The sequence below is a fragment of the Suricata suricatta genome, chromosome 3 (assembly GCF_006229205.1).
Source record: "Suricata suricatta isolate VVHF042 chromosome 3, meerkat_22Aug2017_6uvM2_HiC, whole genome shotgun sequence".
Taxonomy (NCBI): domain Eukaryota; kingdom Metazoa; phylum Chordata; class Mammalia; order Carnivora; family Herpestidae; genus Suricata; species Suricata suricatta.
The window spans coordinates 171,851,026-171,863,211 of NC_043702.1; the positions used below are offsets into that span (position 1 = coordinate 171,851,026).

Genomic DNA, 12,186 nt, shown 5'->3' on the forward strand with positions numbered 1-12,186 from the left:
TTTTGGCCTCCCTGGAAGGTGCTTAGCAGAGGGATGAGGTGGGTAAAATAGTGAAGTTGTTGACAGTAGAGACATTGGAAGATGGTATATGGATGTGCCCACAGTGGATGTGAATGAATAAGGTTTGGGACAGTGCAGGGACTGGAAGGGGAGGCCATCATGGATAAAGACTGTGTTGTCCAAACATCTATTTCACTGTTTTAGTCTGTCTGAATCCCTTAGCTTTTAAAACATGGGCTGGTGGGTACAGGTACCCTAGGGAAGCTATGAGTAACATAGCCCACAGGAGGGCGTAGGGTTTGATTTTATTTGTTCCTGGGCCAATGGGGGATTTTTTTTTTTTTGGCATTTATCATACTGTATCCCAGCAACACTTTATGAATGAAATAATGTATGAGCATCACCGGCTTGTCTGTGGGGTCAAAGAGTGGTATTCAGTTAGAGGCATGAGTAATGTTGAGTCACAGATCTTTGGAGAATTAAATCAGTGCCAAACATTTTTTTGGAAAGGGAACGGACTCATCTTCTCAAGTGTCTGCATAAACGCAAATGGTGTACCTGGTTTAAAAGAAGGAAAAGATGTGCTGTCTTCAATCATCTGCAATGACTTAACCTCACCTTTCCTACCTGCTTTCTTTGATTGTTTCCCTTCTCATTTTTTAATTAAAAAATCTAGTTTGGAGACATTTATGCACACTTATCAAGAAGCTTTATCTGATTTATGAATCATAAAGTGAAGCAAGATAAGTCAGAGACGTCTCTTATTTGAGAAAAGCCCTTGGACAATCTAGAAGATTTTTGTTGATAGAGATTGTGAGGGGAAGGGATCCTGGAAAGGGACTGTTTCTGGAATGGGGAGGCTGCTGTGGGGTGAGGGAAAGATAAAGGAAGGTTATTTAAGAGGCAGGAGGCAGGTCAGACACCAGAGTCAAGCCTTGTGACTCATGGGACAGAGGCAGAAAGAGACAACAGCTTGCTCCATGAGGGCTCAGCTAATCTTTGTCCGTGGCATTGATCGTTGTCCCCAACTTACACTGGGGCACAAAAAGGCTGTGAAGGTCATTTTCACAGGGATCTGAGGCAAGTCCACTGCAGTTTGCTATTGCAGCTGGACCTTTGTGTGAAGTTGGAAACCTGACACCTTATTCGGTGGGCAATAAGATTGATTTCATCTTTTCTCCTGTACATCTTTCAGAGTAGTGCCTACACTGGAATTTTCCTTCAGGATCCTTGAGGGCAGGACCCTGCCCTTATCTTCCCTCATCATTGTATCCACAGCACCAAGCAAGAACATTGCATGCAATGAATGAGGCTCTTGGAAGGTTCTGGGAGCTGGGGCTCTTCATATAGCATGTGGAGAACATGGGATCTCTTCAGAGGCAATGACGCTTTGGGCAAAGCTTGGGACAGATAGATAGGGCACCATCTTTACGAAGAGTTGGGGGGGTGTCTGTGTCTAAGAGAACTTTGGTGGAGCCTGGAGGGAAGTGTCCTGAGACTCTGTTTTGCATTTGCGTGGTTCCTGGCTGGCATGTGGGGTTGAGCTTTCCTCTACAGGCACGTGGGACCTCCTGACCAGCCCTTTGACTGGCATCTTGTTACTGGTCAACCCAAGTAACACGATAGCTGGCCAGGTTTGAGTTCTGTGCATCAAGTTCTTGGAGCAGTCTAGGGTAGGTGGATTAAGAAAGACCTGTTCTCTGCTCTTTTGCTTCATGGTTAGTATATACGCACCATCAGTTTCCCTCTCCCTGTTCCCTGGGTCTAGGTCCTGGGGAGGGGGGAGGTGAGCCTGGGTGGGGGGGTTGCCCCCCCAAGTGTTAGTCTTCTCCTTGTCTCCTGACCCGACTGACTCACCTTGGTCCCATTCTGGCCCAGATCTCCTTGGGGCCATGAGAACTGAACGGCCAGGGGAGTGTGAGATATTACAAGTGAAGTCTTAGAGTTCTAAGGGCCCTTCAAGGTCTTTCGGTCCAAGAATACTGTTGTCACATTGTCCTTCACTGGACCATCAGCTGGCCTCATGGGTTAGAAAGAATGGCCTTGGACTGTGATTGGAGTCAGTTGGTGGTGTCCAGAGTGTGGGAACAGATGCACACACACAGGGAAGAGAAGAGTCTGGCCAACATTCTGCTTTTCCTATAACCTTTGAAGTGGGAGTGGGGTGGTGAACCCAGAATCCGTCTTTAAATCATTGCCTTGTCATTGGGAGAATGGAGGGCAATTGTCCGCTGAATGTGTCTGGCAATCAAACAGGAGAAAAAGAGCTGAAGTTGAGGTAGGAAGGGCTTGGATCAGGCATTCAGAAGAATCAGCTCGGTGGAAGCTATAGCCAACAGTGATTAGGAACTGCCGTCTTCTCAAGGAGGCTTTTAAAAACAGGAACTGTTTTCTTGGGTCTGGGCTGGGTATGGAGGTCTTTGTATACGGTGATGGAGGGCTGGCCCTTCTGATTGTCCTAGGAGGCCGGCAGCAAGCCCAGCCCCTCAGAAAGCCTCAGTCTTTAAATCAGGCAGTCCTGGGAAGAGAGAATGGCAGACTTGGAGCAAGGGAAGGTGGGGGAGGGGAGCAGGTAGGTGATCGCAGAGGGCTGTGCAAGGACCATCTGAATTTCATTAGAGAGCTGCCACTCTTACCCTCCTCCCTGTATGCTCTCCCTCCTCCTCCTCCTCTCTCTCTCTCTCTCTCTCTCTCACACACACACACACACACACACACACACACACACACACACTCACCACACTTCTGTCTCCTCCTCATCCATAATTCCAGTGAAGATGCTGAAGGCACATCACATCAGACTCCGGGTGTCTCTTCCCTGGGCTAGAAGGGGGCAGCTCTCACGGCTGAGAGCTGGACCCGGCTCCTGGAACCCGGCTTCCTGCCTGGGGCTGCCGCCGCCTTCACACTGTTTCTTTACGGGAGCAGGTCCTTTGTCTGGGGGAAGGAGGGCTCTCCTGAAGCCCCCAGCTTTGCCCAGCCCCTATCTGAGAGAATCGGGGTGGGATGGAACCACAGTGAGGGAGAGGGGTGGAGGTAGAGCTGGCTCCGTGGTTTTCTGGCCGGGCTGGGTGAGCTTTGCCTAATTAGCATGAGAATAGAGAGACTGTCCTGTATCCTCCCTCAGGGATGGAGAGGAAGGAGTGGAGGCTCTAGCTCCATCCTACCCCATCAGAGCTTCTGGGGCAAAACGACCACCCCCTGTCCTCCAGTCCCCTGAGGACCCGGGACCCACAGTACCGGGAGAAGCTTTGACGGAGCCTGCGGGTGGATCTCCACTCCAGATTTTCCAGCTGTCCCTGCCCCCCCACCGCTCGAGAGAGCAGGATGCCGAGATGGCTGGTGATGCAGAAGGTATGTGCTTTTTCAGTTCTGGTGCTGATGCTGTGTGTGTGGTGAGGTCTCTGTGGCGCAATGGACGAGCGCGCTGGACTTCTAATCCAGAGGTTCCGGGTTCGAGTCCCGGCAGAGATGGTCACCTGGCAGGTGCCTCTTTTATTTTGTGTGCTGTCATGCGAGGTTGGTAATTGCATTTATGTCTCCCTGGAGGTTCTGGGGAAGAGAAAGGAAACCTCTTTCTTTGGGAATCCTGGACCTCCTCTCCTTTTCCTTTCCCTCCCTCTTCATGCTTTCTCTGTTCCTCCCTTATGGATTTTCATTGTCTAGCAAAGGCTCAGATATCTATCTGCAGCCTCTCTCTGCTCAGCCCGATTGACACAGCCTTTGACTTCTTTGCTTCCTAGGACAGTCCACGAACATGCAGGGACCCGGGTGCCAGGGTCTGGATTCTGGGACGGCTGCGGTGCCTTCCTTCTCCCCTGAGGACTGGAACAGGCAGGCTGACCCATATGCCCGTGGAGAAACGTCTAAAGGCCCAGCTGTCTTCTATGGTAAGGGTCCCCTTGACCAGGGGGGTGGGGTCATGCAGAGGACAATTTATTGACCATCTTGGTCTTTCCTGGGGCTTTTTGTGCTAAAGCTCATTGCTCGCTTTCTCATCTACAAGGTGAGATGTGGTCATTGTTCTTTGTCTTCATGGATGAAATGCACGGCAGCACACGGATGATCTGTGGTGGACGGACTTGTCCGGGAAACCCCAAGGTCTCACAGTCCGAGGAAGAAAGTTGGCAGCCTCTCCTGTTTGCCGGGCAAACTCTGTGGGTGGTGTGTGGGCGTCATTTTCATAACTCCCCATTTCCATCAGGGCATCTCACCCTTCTCTCGTCCTGCTTTCTCTCCTGCCCTGCCTTGTCTAATGGCCACATTCAGCAAGACTGGGAGCTTGAGTTTCTATTCCGGGCTGGGCTGGCTTTCTTTCCCTGGCATACTGCGGCTCCAGCCTATTAGCTAGAGCAAGCCGCCCATGCTTGGAAGTGACCTCCACCCCAGGTGAACCCAGGAAACCCGAGACACACACCTCTCCTCCCTCTGCTGGGAAGTCAGTATCGCGCCCACGTGGGGCCTTGCACGGGCATCCAGTGGGCACAGCCCTGTACTTAGGCTCCAGGAAGCTGGCGCGGGGTGAGGGGGCCAGTCACACAGGGTGCCACCAAGAGGTGGGAACTGATAGGGCTGATAGGAGGACTCTGGATGAGCCTTTAGGACACCTGCACACTTGCAGCAAACTGAAACTCCCAAACTTCATTTGAAGTGGGATGGTGCTTTACAGGAACTTAGAATTTTTGCAGCAAGAGCTCACGAAGCTTTACCTTTCTGAGTTCCTTTGGTAGAACACCAACTCAGCTATTAACTATCCCCCATCAGCCCCAAGGATGCACACTTTGGAGGATACCGGTGTGGTCCAGAAATTACTGGGCAGACCCTTCTGGAGTCTTTTTTTATTCTTAGCTCCTCCTCTCCTAGATATTTTTGCTTTATGGTCTTGTCTGAGAGAAAAAATTGTGGTGTAAGGGATGAGGTGGGGAGGGAGTTTGGAAAAGGGCATGTCAGCTCTTTCATCCATGTCCAGAATATTATGATATTCTGGGTCCCCGTCGTTGTCTTACTGGAATGTGGCTGGTCTGTGGTAAGAAGTAGGAAGGTTGTCCCTCTATCAGTGTTCAAAGTCAGGGCAGTGGTGCACATGCATTATGGCTTCTTCCAAAGTTTGCTCAATTCTAGAAGTTTTCTAGGAATAAAGGCTTCATGAAATCGTTGGGGAGAGGGCTTAAGGGTGGACATGGGGAGGGGGTACGTGTCCAAGTGGGCAGTAGATTGAGATTTGTTCAGATGTTGGATCAGGTGCCATGTAGCCAGCCCCTCAGCTGAGGCTTGATACCAGTGAGGGCTGAAGCCCATGGACAGCCCCCGAACCTGAATTTAGCCAGCCATTTCCATTCCCTACCTTGGAATTCGAAGACCTTGGTTGAACCTCTGAACTTGAACTGCTTATTTATAATGACAAGGTTATTTTATGTGTCCTCCAGATGGCAAACCGAATGAGAAAGCCCAGGTATGACTCTGCACAAATACACAGCCTACATCAGTTCTGGGGTTGAGTTCTGTCTCTCTTCGGCATGCAGGAAGTGTGCCTGGCTTCAAAGTGGGGAAAGATCAGGGTCTGAATGGTCAGCCTCTGTCCAGATCATCCTGGGTGGCTCTGAGCACATTGACTTGTGCTCCCCAACAAAGATCATAGATTGGACTTTCGTGCTGATGGGGTCCTTCAGAGAGCATCCATGTCCTCTGTGCTCGGAGGGATGACGCTGGGAGCATCATCTCTGCCGGGTGGGTGGAGGTCCCTGCTAGCTCTATCACTCAAGGGAACTAGAAGTTTCCACTTACTCACACATCACTTTGTCTCTGAGGAAGGGTTATCCTGGGAACTTGAAGAAAGGTATCATAAGGACCGAGGGCAAGATTTTTCACTTTGGTAAAAATTCCTTTATATGTGATAATAGCTTTCTTCTGAATATGTGAGGGGTGACTTCTGATTTATGAATATCATTAATGACTGTCTTATAAACATACTCAGAATATACAATAGAAATTTGGTGGGTTTTTGTAAAGTCACTTCACTGGAGGGCTCAAATACTTCAGGGGTGCTAAGGTTGGTCATTAATTACAAGGTTATGTAGGCAAGATGTGTCTTATTTATTATTGTATTCTCAGTGCCTGAAATATGGTAGGCATTTGATGGATATATTTAAAGAATTAATGCCAACTTAGATTGGCTATAAATTATGTAGATGGGAGAGAAGGAAATGTAGCTTCAGGGATCAGGAATGTGAGCAATATCTTCATGCATTAATTCATCCACTTTACAAATATTCATCAAGCTCCCACAGTGAGCCACTTTCCATGATCCACCAGGACCCACAGTAACACCGCCTGCTTCCCGCGTGGAGTGCGTGTTCCCATGGCAGAGATCAGGGAGAGCTGGGCAAATACCGCTCTGAGAGAAGTGTAGGGAGGTGCCCCTGCTGGAAGAACTGGACCGGTAATAGAGTGATGTCAGGCGTGATGACCACAGAAGACTTTCGCAGGAGGTGACATTTGAAGGAAAAATGAGTGAAACCAGGGAGGTTGACTAGACCAGAGAACAGGCATTCCAAACAGAGAAAGAGCCAGAGCAGAGGCCCTTAGTTGGGGCACCAGGGGGATGGCTTTGGAGGAGAGTACCAAGGTCAGAGGCTGGAGTGGAGGGAGAGCTGGGAGGTTGGTTCAGAGATGAACATGGGGCATGTCGTAGAGACTGATGCTCTCAGCGCCGTCACACCCAGTGCTGCCCTGTGTAGCGTAACCTGCCTGTGAACAATATTAAGGCAGTTTAATGTCCTCGTAATGTAGGACAGAAATAAAAGGAAAGAAATGTGTAGTAAAGGACACAAACGGCACACTGGCAGTCCTACCTACGTGAAGGACCACGTGTGGAACAGCTGGCGCGCATGCACAGAGCGGTGCCGGCATGCCTCGTGGCCGCCTTCAGTGTCACGGGGGGTGTCCGGTACCAGCAGTGCTGTGGCTTTCCAAACTGGTGGGCGCTGCTGATAAACTTGTGATCAAGGCAAATTCAGGCTCCTCGCAAAGACTGTAGCATTTTGCATTTATGGGTATTTTAGGATGCTTTATTTTTATTTTTTTAATGTTTTATTTATTTTTGAGAGACAGAGAGACACAGAGTGAGCAGGGGAGGGGCAGAGAGAGAGGGAGACACAGATTCTGAAGACAGGCTCCAGGCTCTGAGCTGTCAGCACAGAGGCTGACTCAGGGCTCGAACCCATGTACCGTGAGATCATGACCTGAGCTGAAGCCAGATGTTCACCCAACTGAGCCACCCAGGCGCTCCAAGGACTCTATAAACCATGCTGAAAGGTTTCTGTATTTAAATGTAAACCCAGGTTAGATTCTAGGCCCAGATACCATCAGCTAGCTTTTCTGTAGGTCTTTCAAAAGAAGCGCACAGCAGGAGATGAATCTCCATTGTGTGAGGTGCACCTGCCCAGTACAGGACACGGGAGCCCCAGGTGCCCTTTCTCTCTCCAGCTAATTGTGGTGTCCAGTTGTTAGCAAAAGTTATAGCAGACTCTCAAAAACACTTCCTCAGGGCAATTCCCGACCTAAGACTTGTAGGTCAGGCTTTCCTTTGTGTTAATGAAAATCATCAGTGGGTTTGAGCAGAGGAGCGCAGGGATCTGGTTTAATGTTACAAGGCTAATTTTGGCTGTGTGGTTGGGGACAGGGGCGTGTTTGCAGGTCTGCTGGACGCAAAGCCTTCTAGAAGCAGGGAGGCGTGGCTCTGTGGTTCCTGAGGGCTGCAGTGGAGAGTTCTATAATAACACCCACCTACAGAAGTGATTTATCAGCCCTGGAGAGCCGAACGGACCTGGATCACTTACATTTTGCCAGAGAACTAATTACTTTTATTTATTGCCATTACAATGGTTGTCGCCCACTAGCAAAAATGTTCATTTTGTTTGTGTTTAAAAGCCATAGCGAACGGAACTTCCTCCCCCAAACATTATTCCGGTGTTTACGTCCTTGGTGATTTCTATAAATTACAATGAAACAGGATGCCTTTGAACTTCTCAGTGTCCCCTTATGAGGTGGATCTTTCTGCTTCTGTGAGGATAATGCTGTTTTCCTGAGAGCTCTAAGGAGGGCCTGCAGGAGAGAACGGGGGGGGGGTGCGCTGGAAGAGGAACTTCGTGGAAGAGGCACCCGCCCACCTGGGTAGGACCCACCTGGGTCTCAGGCTGAGGTCTGGCTGTTTACTGTCTGTGGGACCCTGGGCATGCCCTGACTTCCTCATCTAGAGAGGCCTAGAATTAGATGAAGGAAAATGTAAAAGTGGATAGTTAGACACACAGTAGGTGCCAAAACACATGCCAGCTTCCCTTCCTTGTGGACAGTGTTTCAACCATCAGGCTCGTTTCCTGGAGACCATGGTGAGGACGGCGGGGGGACAGGCGGCGGGGTACTCGGCCATAGACCACCTGCTGCCGTCCCTTGGAAATGCCTGGGCGTAGTGGAGGTGTGTGTGTGTGTGTAGAGATGCATAGATTTACCCTCAAGAGCACATCTTCCCTGTGGGCACGTGGGGGCCCTGCCTTGTAGCAGTCATGGGGCCGCATGGGGAGCAGGTCTGTGAAGTCTCACCTGTGAGCAATGCAGGGCTTTAAAGCCAGGAAGGAAGCAAGTGTGTCCGTACCCACAGTGCGGGGAGAGGAGACCAGAGTGTGGCCTCCGGGCTCCCGGCCCGAGCCCTTGCTGGGAGCCTTCTCTGCAGAAGACCCACCCCAGGTCTCGGCAGAGCATCACCTGGGAATCACTCACAGCCCCTCATTATCTTTTCTTTCCTTTGCTACATCCGCAGGCCACTTTTGATGAGAGAAATGGTTGCGTCCAGAATGGCACACGACGTAGGACCAAGTATATGTGTTTTGAAGGAATACGAAACTTCTTTTCTTTTCTATTGATGCACAAACTTCGACGAACAGTGTTTTCAAAACACTTGTGCCTGAGTGTGCTCCTAGCGGCGGAGGAGATGGTGGCTTCCCCCCAGGGGTCCGGAGCAGCGCCCACGGTGGCTTTGGCCAAGCACGGCGCTTCCTCCAAGTCTTCTGCTTTGTGCTACGTTCTACGTCTGAGTCTGATGTTCAGCTGACTGGGCCTCCCAAGTGCCCCCAGAGTGACGACCACTCTGGGCACATCAGGAGCACAGGGCCTCCACCATGGCCGTCATGGGCACGCCCGCCCTGGGCTTCGGGGCAGTGCTGTTCGGGTCCCCGCCTACCTCTCCGCACCACTTCTGTTCCTCTCCTCGGTGTCGGCATCGTCTCAGCCGGCCCCTGGCCCCCCTCCCTCTGCACTTCCCCCAGCTGACCTCGCTCACACTTTGGGCTCCCACGTCCATCAACATGCAGCGACTCCCCAGACCAGACTCCCAGGTCAGACCCGACCTCGTGGCCTCCGACATCTGTTGGACATCTCAGAAGCACCTCAAATGAGAAGCCCGAAGCTGAGCTCACCATTTTCTACCCCACCCTGTTCGTCTTCTTCCTGTGTTTCTTATCTTGGTCAACGGGACGAAAGCTGCCCGGACAACTCCTTCCTTTTTCTGTCATTTCCAATCCGTCACCAAATCCTGCATGTTTCAGCTCCTATGTATCTCTACAACCCGTCTTCTCCCCTGTCTCCACTGTCCCCACCACCGCCACCAGGGTCCCCACCAGAGCTCGGTGCCACAGGCGTGGAGACTCATCCGCTCCCCTGTCTCTCCTGGCCCCTTCCACTCTGTCCTCTGACCCGCAGCCAGAGCGATCTTCCTAAAATGTAAATGTTATCATCTAATCATGCAATTATTTGGCTTAAAACCCCAGTGGTTTCCCTTTGTTTTCTAGAAAAGGACCAAACCTGCTGCAGTCCCTGCCCTGCCCTGTGGGGTCAGCCCCCCCCCTCCAGCTCCCTGACTCCACTTCCTGCCACCTTCCTCCCACCTCCCTCTCCCCAGTGTGACCACCCTCGCCTCCTGTCCTGCGGTCTGGGAAGCTCCTTCCTGCCTTCTCTGCCTCGTGGTTCCCTACTGATCGTTCAGACTCAACTCCAGAGTCACTGCCTGGAAGCCTTCCCACCTTCCGGAAAGAGGTCAGCCCCTCCCCCCACTCCCCCCACCACCCACAGATGTGCTCTGCCCCAGGGATAGTTCCTTTACTCATAGCCACAATTAACAAGTTTTTTTTTCATTGTATTTATTTGAGAAAGAGAGAGAGAGAGAGGATGGGACAGAAGGAGAGGGACAGCAAGAGAGAGAGAGGGAATCCCATGCAAGCTCAGCGCAGAGCCCAATGCGGGGCTCCATCCCATGACCGTGGGACGTCAACCTGAACCAAAATCAAGAGTTGGATGCTCATCTGAACGTGCCACCCAAATGTCCCCAGAGCTGCAGTTTCGTGTGTGACAATCTCTCTTCTGCTCGTCAGAGTATTCCAGCATGTGGCTCAATGCTTGGCACATAGTACTTACTAAATAAACATTTTCTGAGTGAGTAAATGAATTGGTGAGTATTCCCTGTCAGGTCTCTAGCTCCTTACCGTGTCTCTAGGTCACCCTCCCTTCTTCTCGGAGGGAATGCTCAGCTCATGAGCTCATTTTAAATACGAATGTATTTCTTTTCCTTTATAACCAGGGCATGCCAGACATCAGTTTTACTGTGCTGATTATTTTTTGCCCATCACAAGTGCAGATCTAAAAAAGTAGGACCCAAAATCTGTACTAAAATAACCGTGAGACTAAGTGGAAGTCGGCAGTGGGGGCCGTCTCAGCGTCTGTGCAGCGTCAGGACAAGCAGCCGGACCAGAGCAGACGGCCATGGACAGGGTGCTCAGAAGGTCGAGGTGCTCTTGGAAGTTTGACTGAGAAGCTGGAGGACAGGGGGAGCCAAAGAAAGAAACCATTTGTGTTTTCTTACTTTAAGATGTCCAACTATGGACACTTTCATAAATGAACCGGATGGAGCATCACGGTGCTGTTACTCATGTCTCCACAGCGACCAGCTCATGGCCAGCCTGGGTCTGGACCTCCACCCATTCAGTCTGTGACAGAGACTTGAGCCCCTTGAAATCCACAGAGAAGGGGCGCCTGGGTGGCTCAGTCGGTTAAGTGTCTCACGGTTTGTGGATTCGAGCCCCACTTCGGGCTCTGTGCTGACAGCGAGCTCAGAGCCTGGAGCCTGCTTCAGATTCTGTGTCTCCCTCTCTCTCTACCCTCCCGGGCTCGCACTGTCTCTCTCTGTCTCTCATAAATAAATTTAAAAATACATTAAAAATTTTAAGAAAATAAAAAAGAAATCTACAGGGAAGGAAATTGTTGCAAAGGGACCTTGAATATTCACGGGAGAGAGAAGGGAAGCACGGTGATAGCCAGGGCCTGTGAGAAGGTGGAGGGGAATGCGTGTCGTGGACCCGGGAAGGGGTCACCTCTGGGAAGCTGGCAGGGGCTCCTTTATTCCTGCTGCGGCACAGACACATGGTGGGATGGACGTGTGTCCAGATACAGACGACAGGAAGGTAAGAGGTGACACCTGACAGCGGAGCTCGCTCAGCGTCCTCCTCCCCCAGCCCTCCTCCTCCTCTTAAATTGTCAGAGAAGATGGACAAGGAAGGGGTTGGCTGTTTGAAGAGGGTGTGGAACATCGTCGGGTAGGCACTGTGAGCAGAGAGTGAGATCCACGGAGGGAATGCAGTGTTTACTAGACGGTTGAGTAGCTCATTCGAGGGGACGGACTGGCCCATGTCCCTGTGCACATTTGTGTGTTGGGTTGTTAATGTCTGCTTTCATCATGCAGTATTATTGCTGCCCTCTTCCCTAGCGGAGAAAAGTGGCTGTGTGCATGCGTGGGGGTGCTTTACGGCAGACACGGATTCCACAGTCTCCCAAACGTGTGATCAGAATGTATAGATCTCCAAAGGGAGAGGACTTTAATTCTTCAAGTGTTGATGTGACTAAGGGACATGGCGCCTGCGACTGGCATTCATTGTTTCAGGGCGCCCCCTGCTGGACAGCGCTCGCGGCATCGCCGCCTTCCTTCTCTGCAAAGTCCCCTCTCGCTGCTGGCACCTACCCGCTGACAGGTGAGGTCCGTTTCTTTTTTTTTTTTTTTTTTTTCCATAATATTTTATTGTCAAATTGTTTTCCATACAACACCCAGTGCTCTTCCCCTCAAGTGCCCACCACCATCACCACCAC

General features: G+C 51.0%; 1 long non-coding RNA gene and 1 other non-coding gene across 3 annotated transcripts; both read left to right on the plus strand.

Moving 5' to 3' along the window:
* The first annotated feature begins 3,132 nt into the window (after positions 1 to 3,132).
* Positions 3,133 to 12,030, plus strand: LOC115288493. 2 transcript variants are annotated; one of them, XR_003907032.1, is made up of 4 exons: positions 3,133 to 3,354; positions 3,744 to 3,890; positions 8,816 to 10,086; positions 11,984 to 12,030. It is a non-coding gene; the product is annotated as an uncharacterized LOC115288493 (long non-coding RNA). The 2 variants fall into 2 exon arrangements; XR_003907031.1 differs by lacking the exon at positions 11,984 to 12,030 and having other exon boundaries at positions 8,816 to 10,234.
* TRNAR-UCU lies at positions 3,401 to 3,474 on the plus strand. Its single transcript has one exon. It is a non-coding gene; the product is annotated as a tRNA-Arg (tRNA).
* Positions 12,031 to 12,186: the final 156 nt, after the last annotated feature.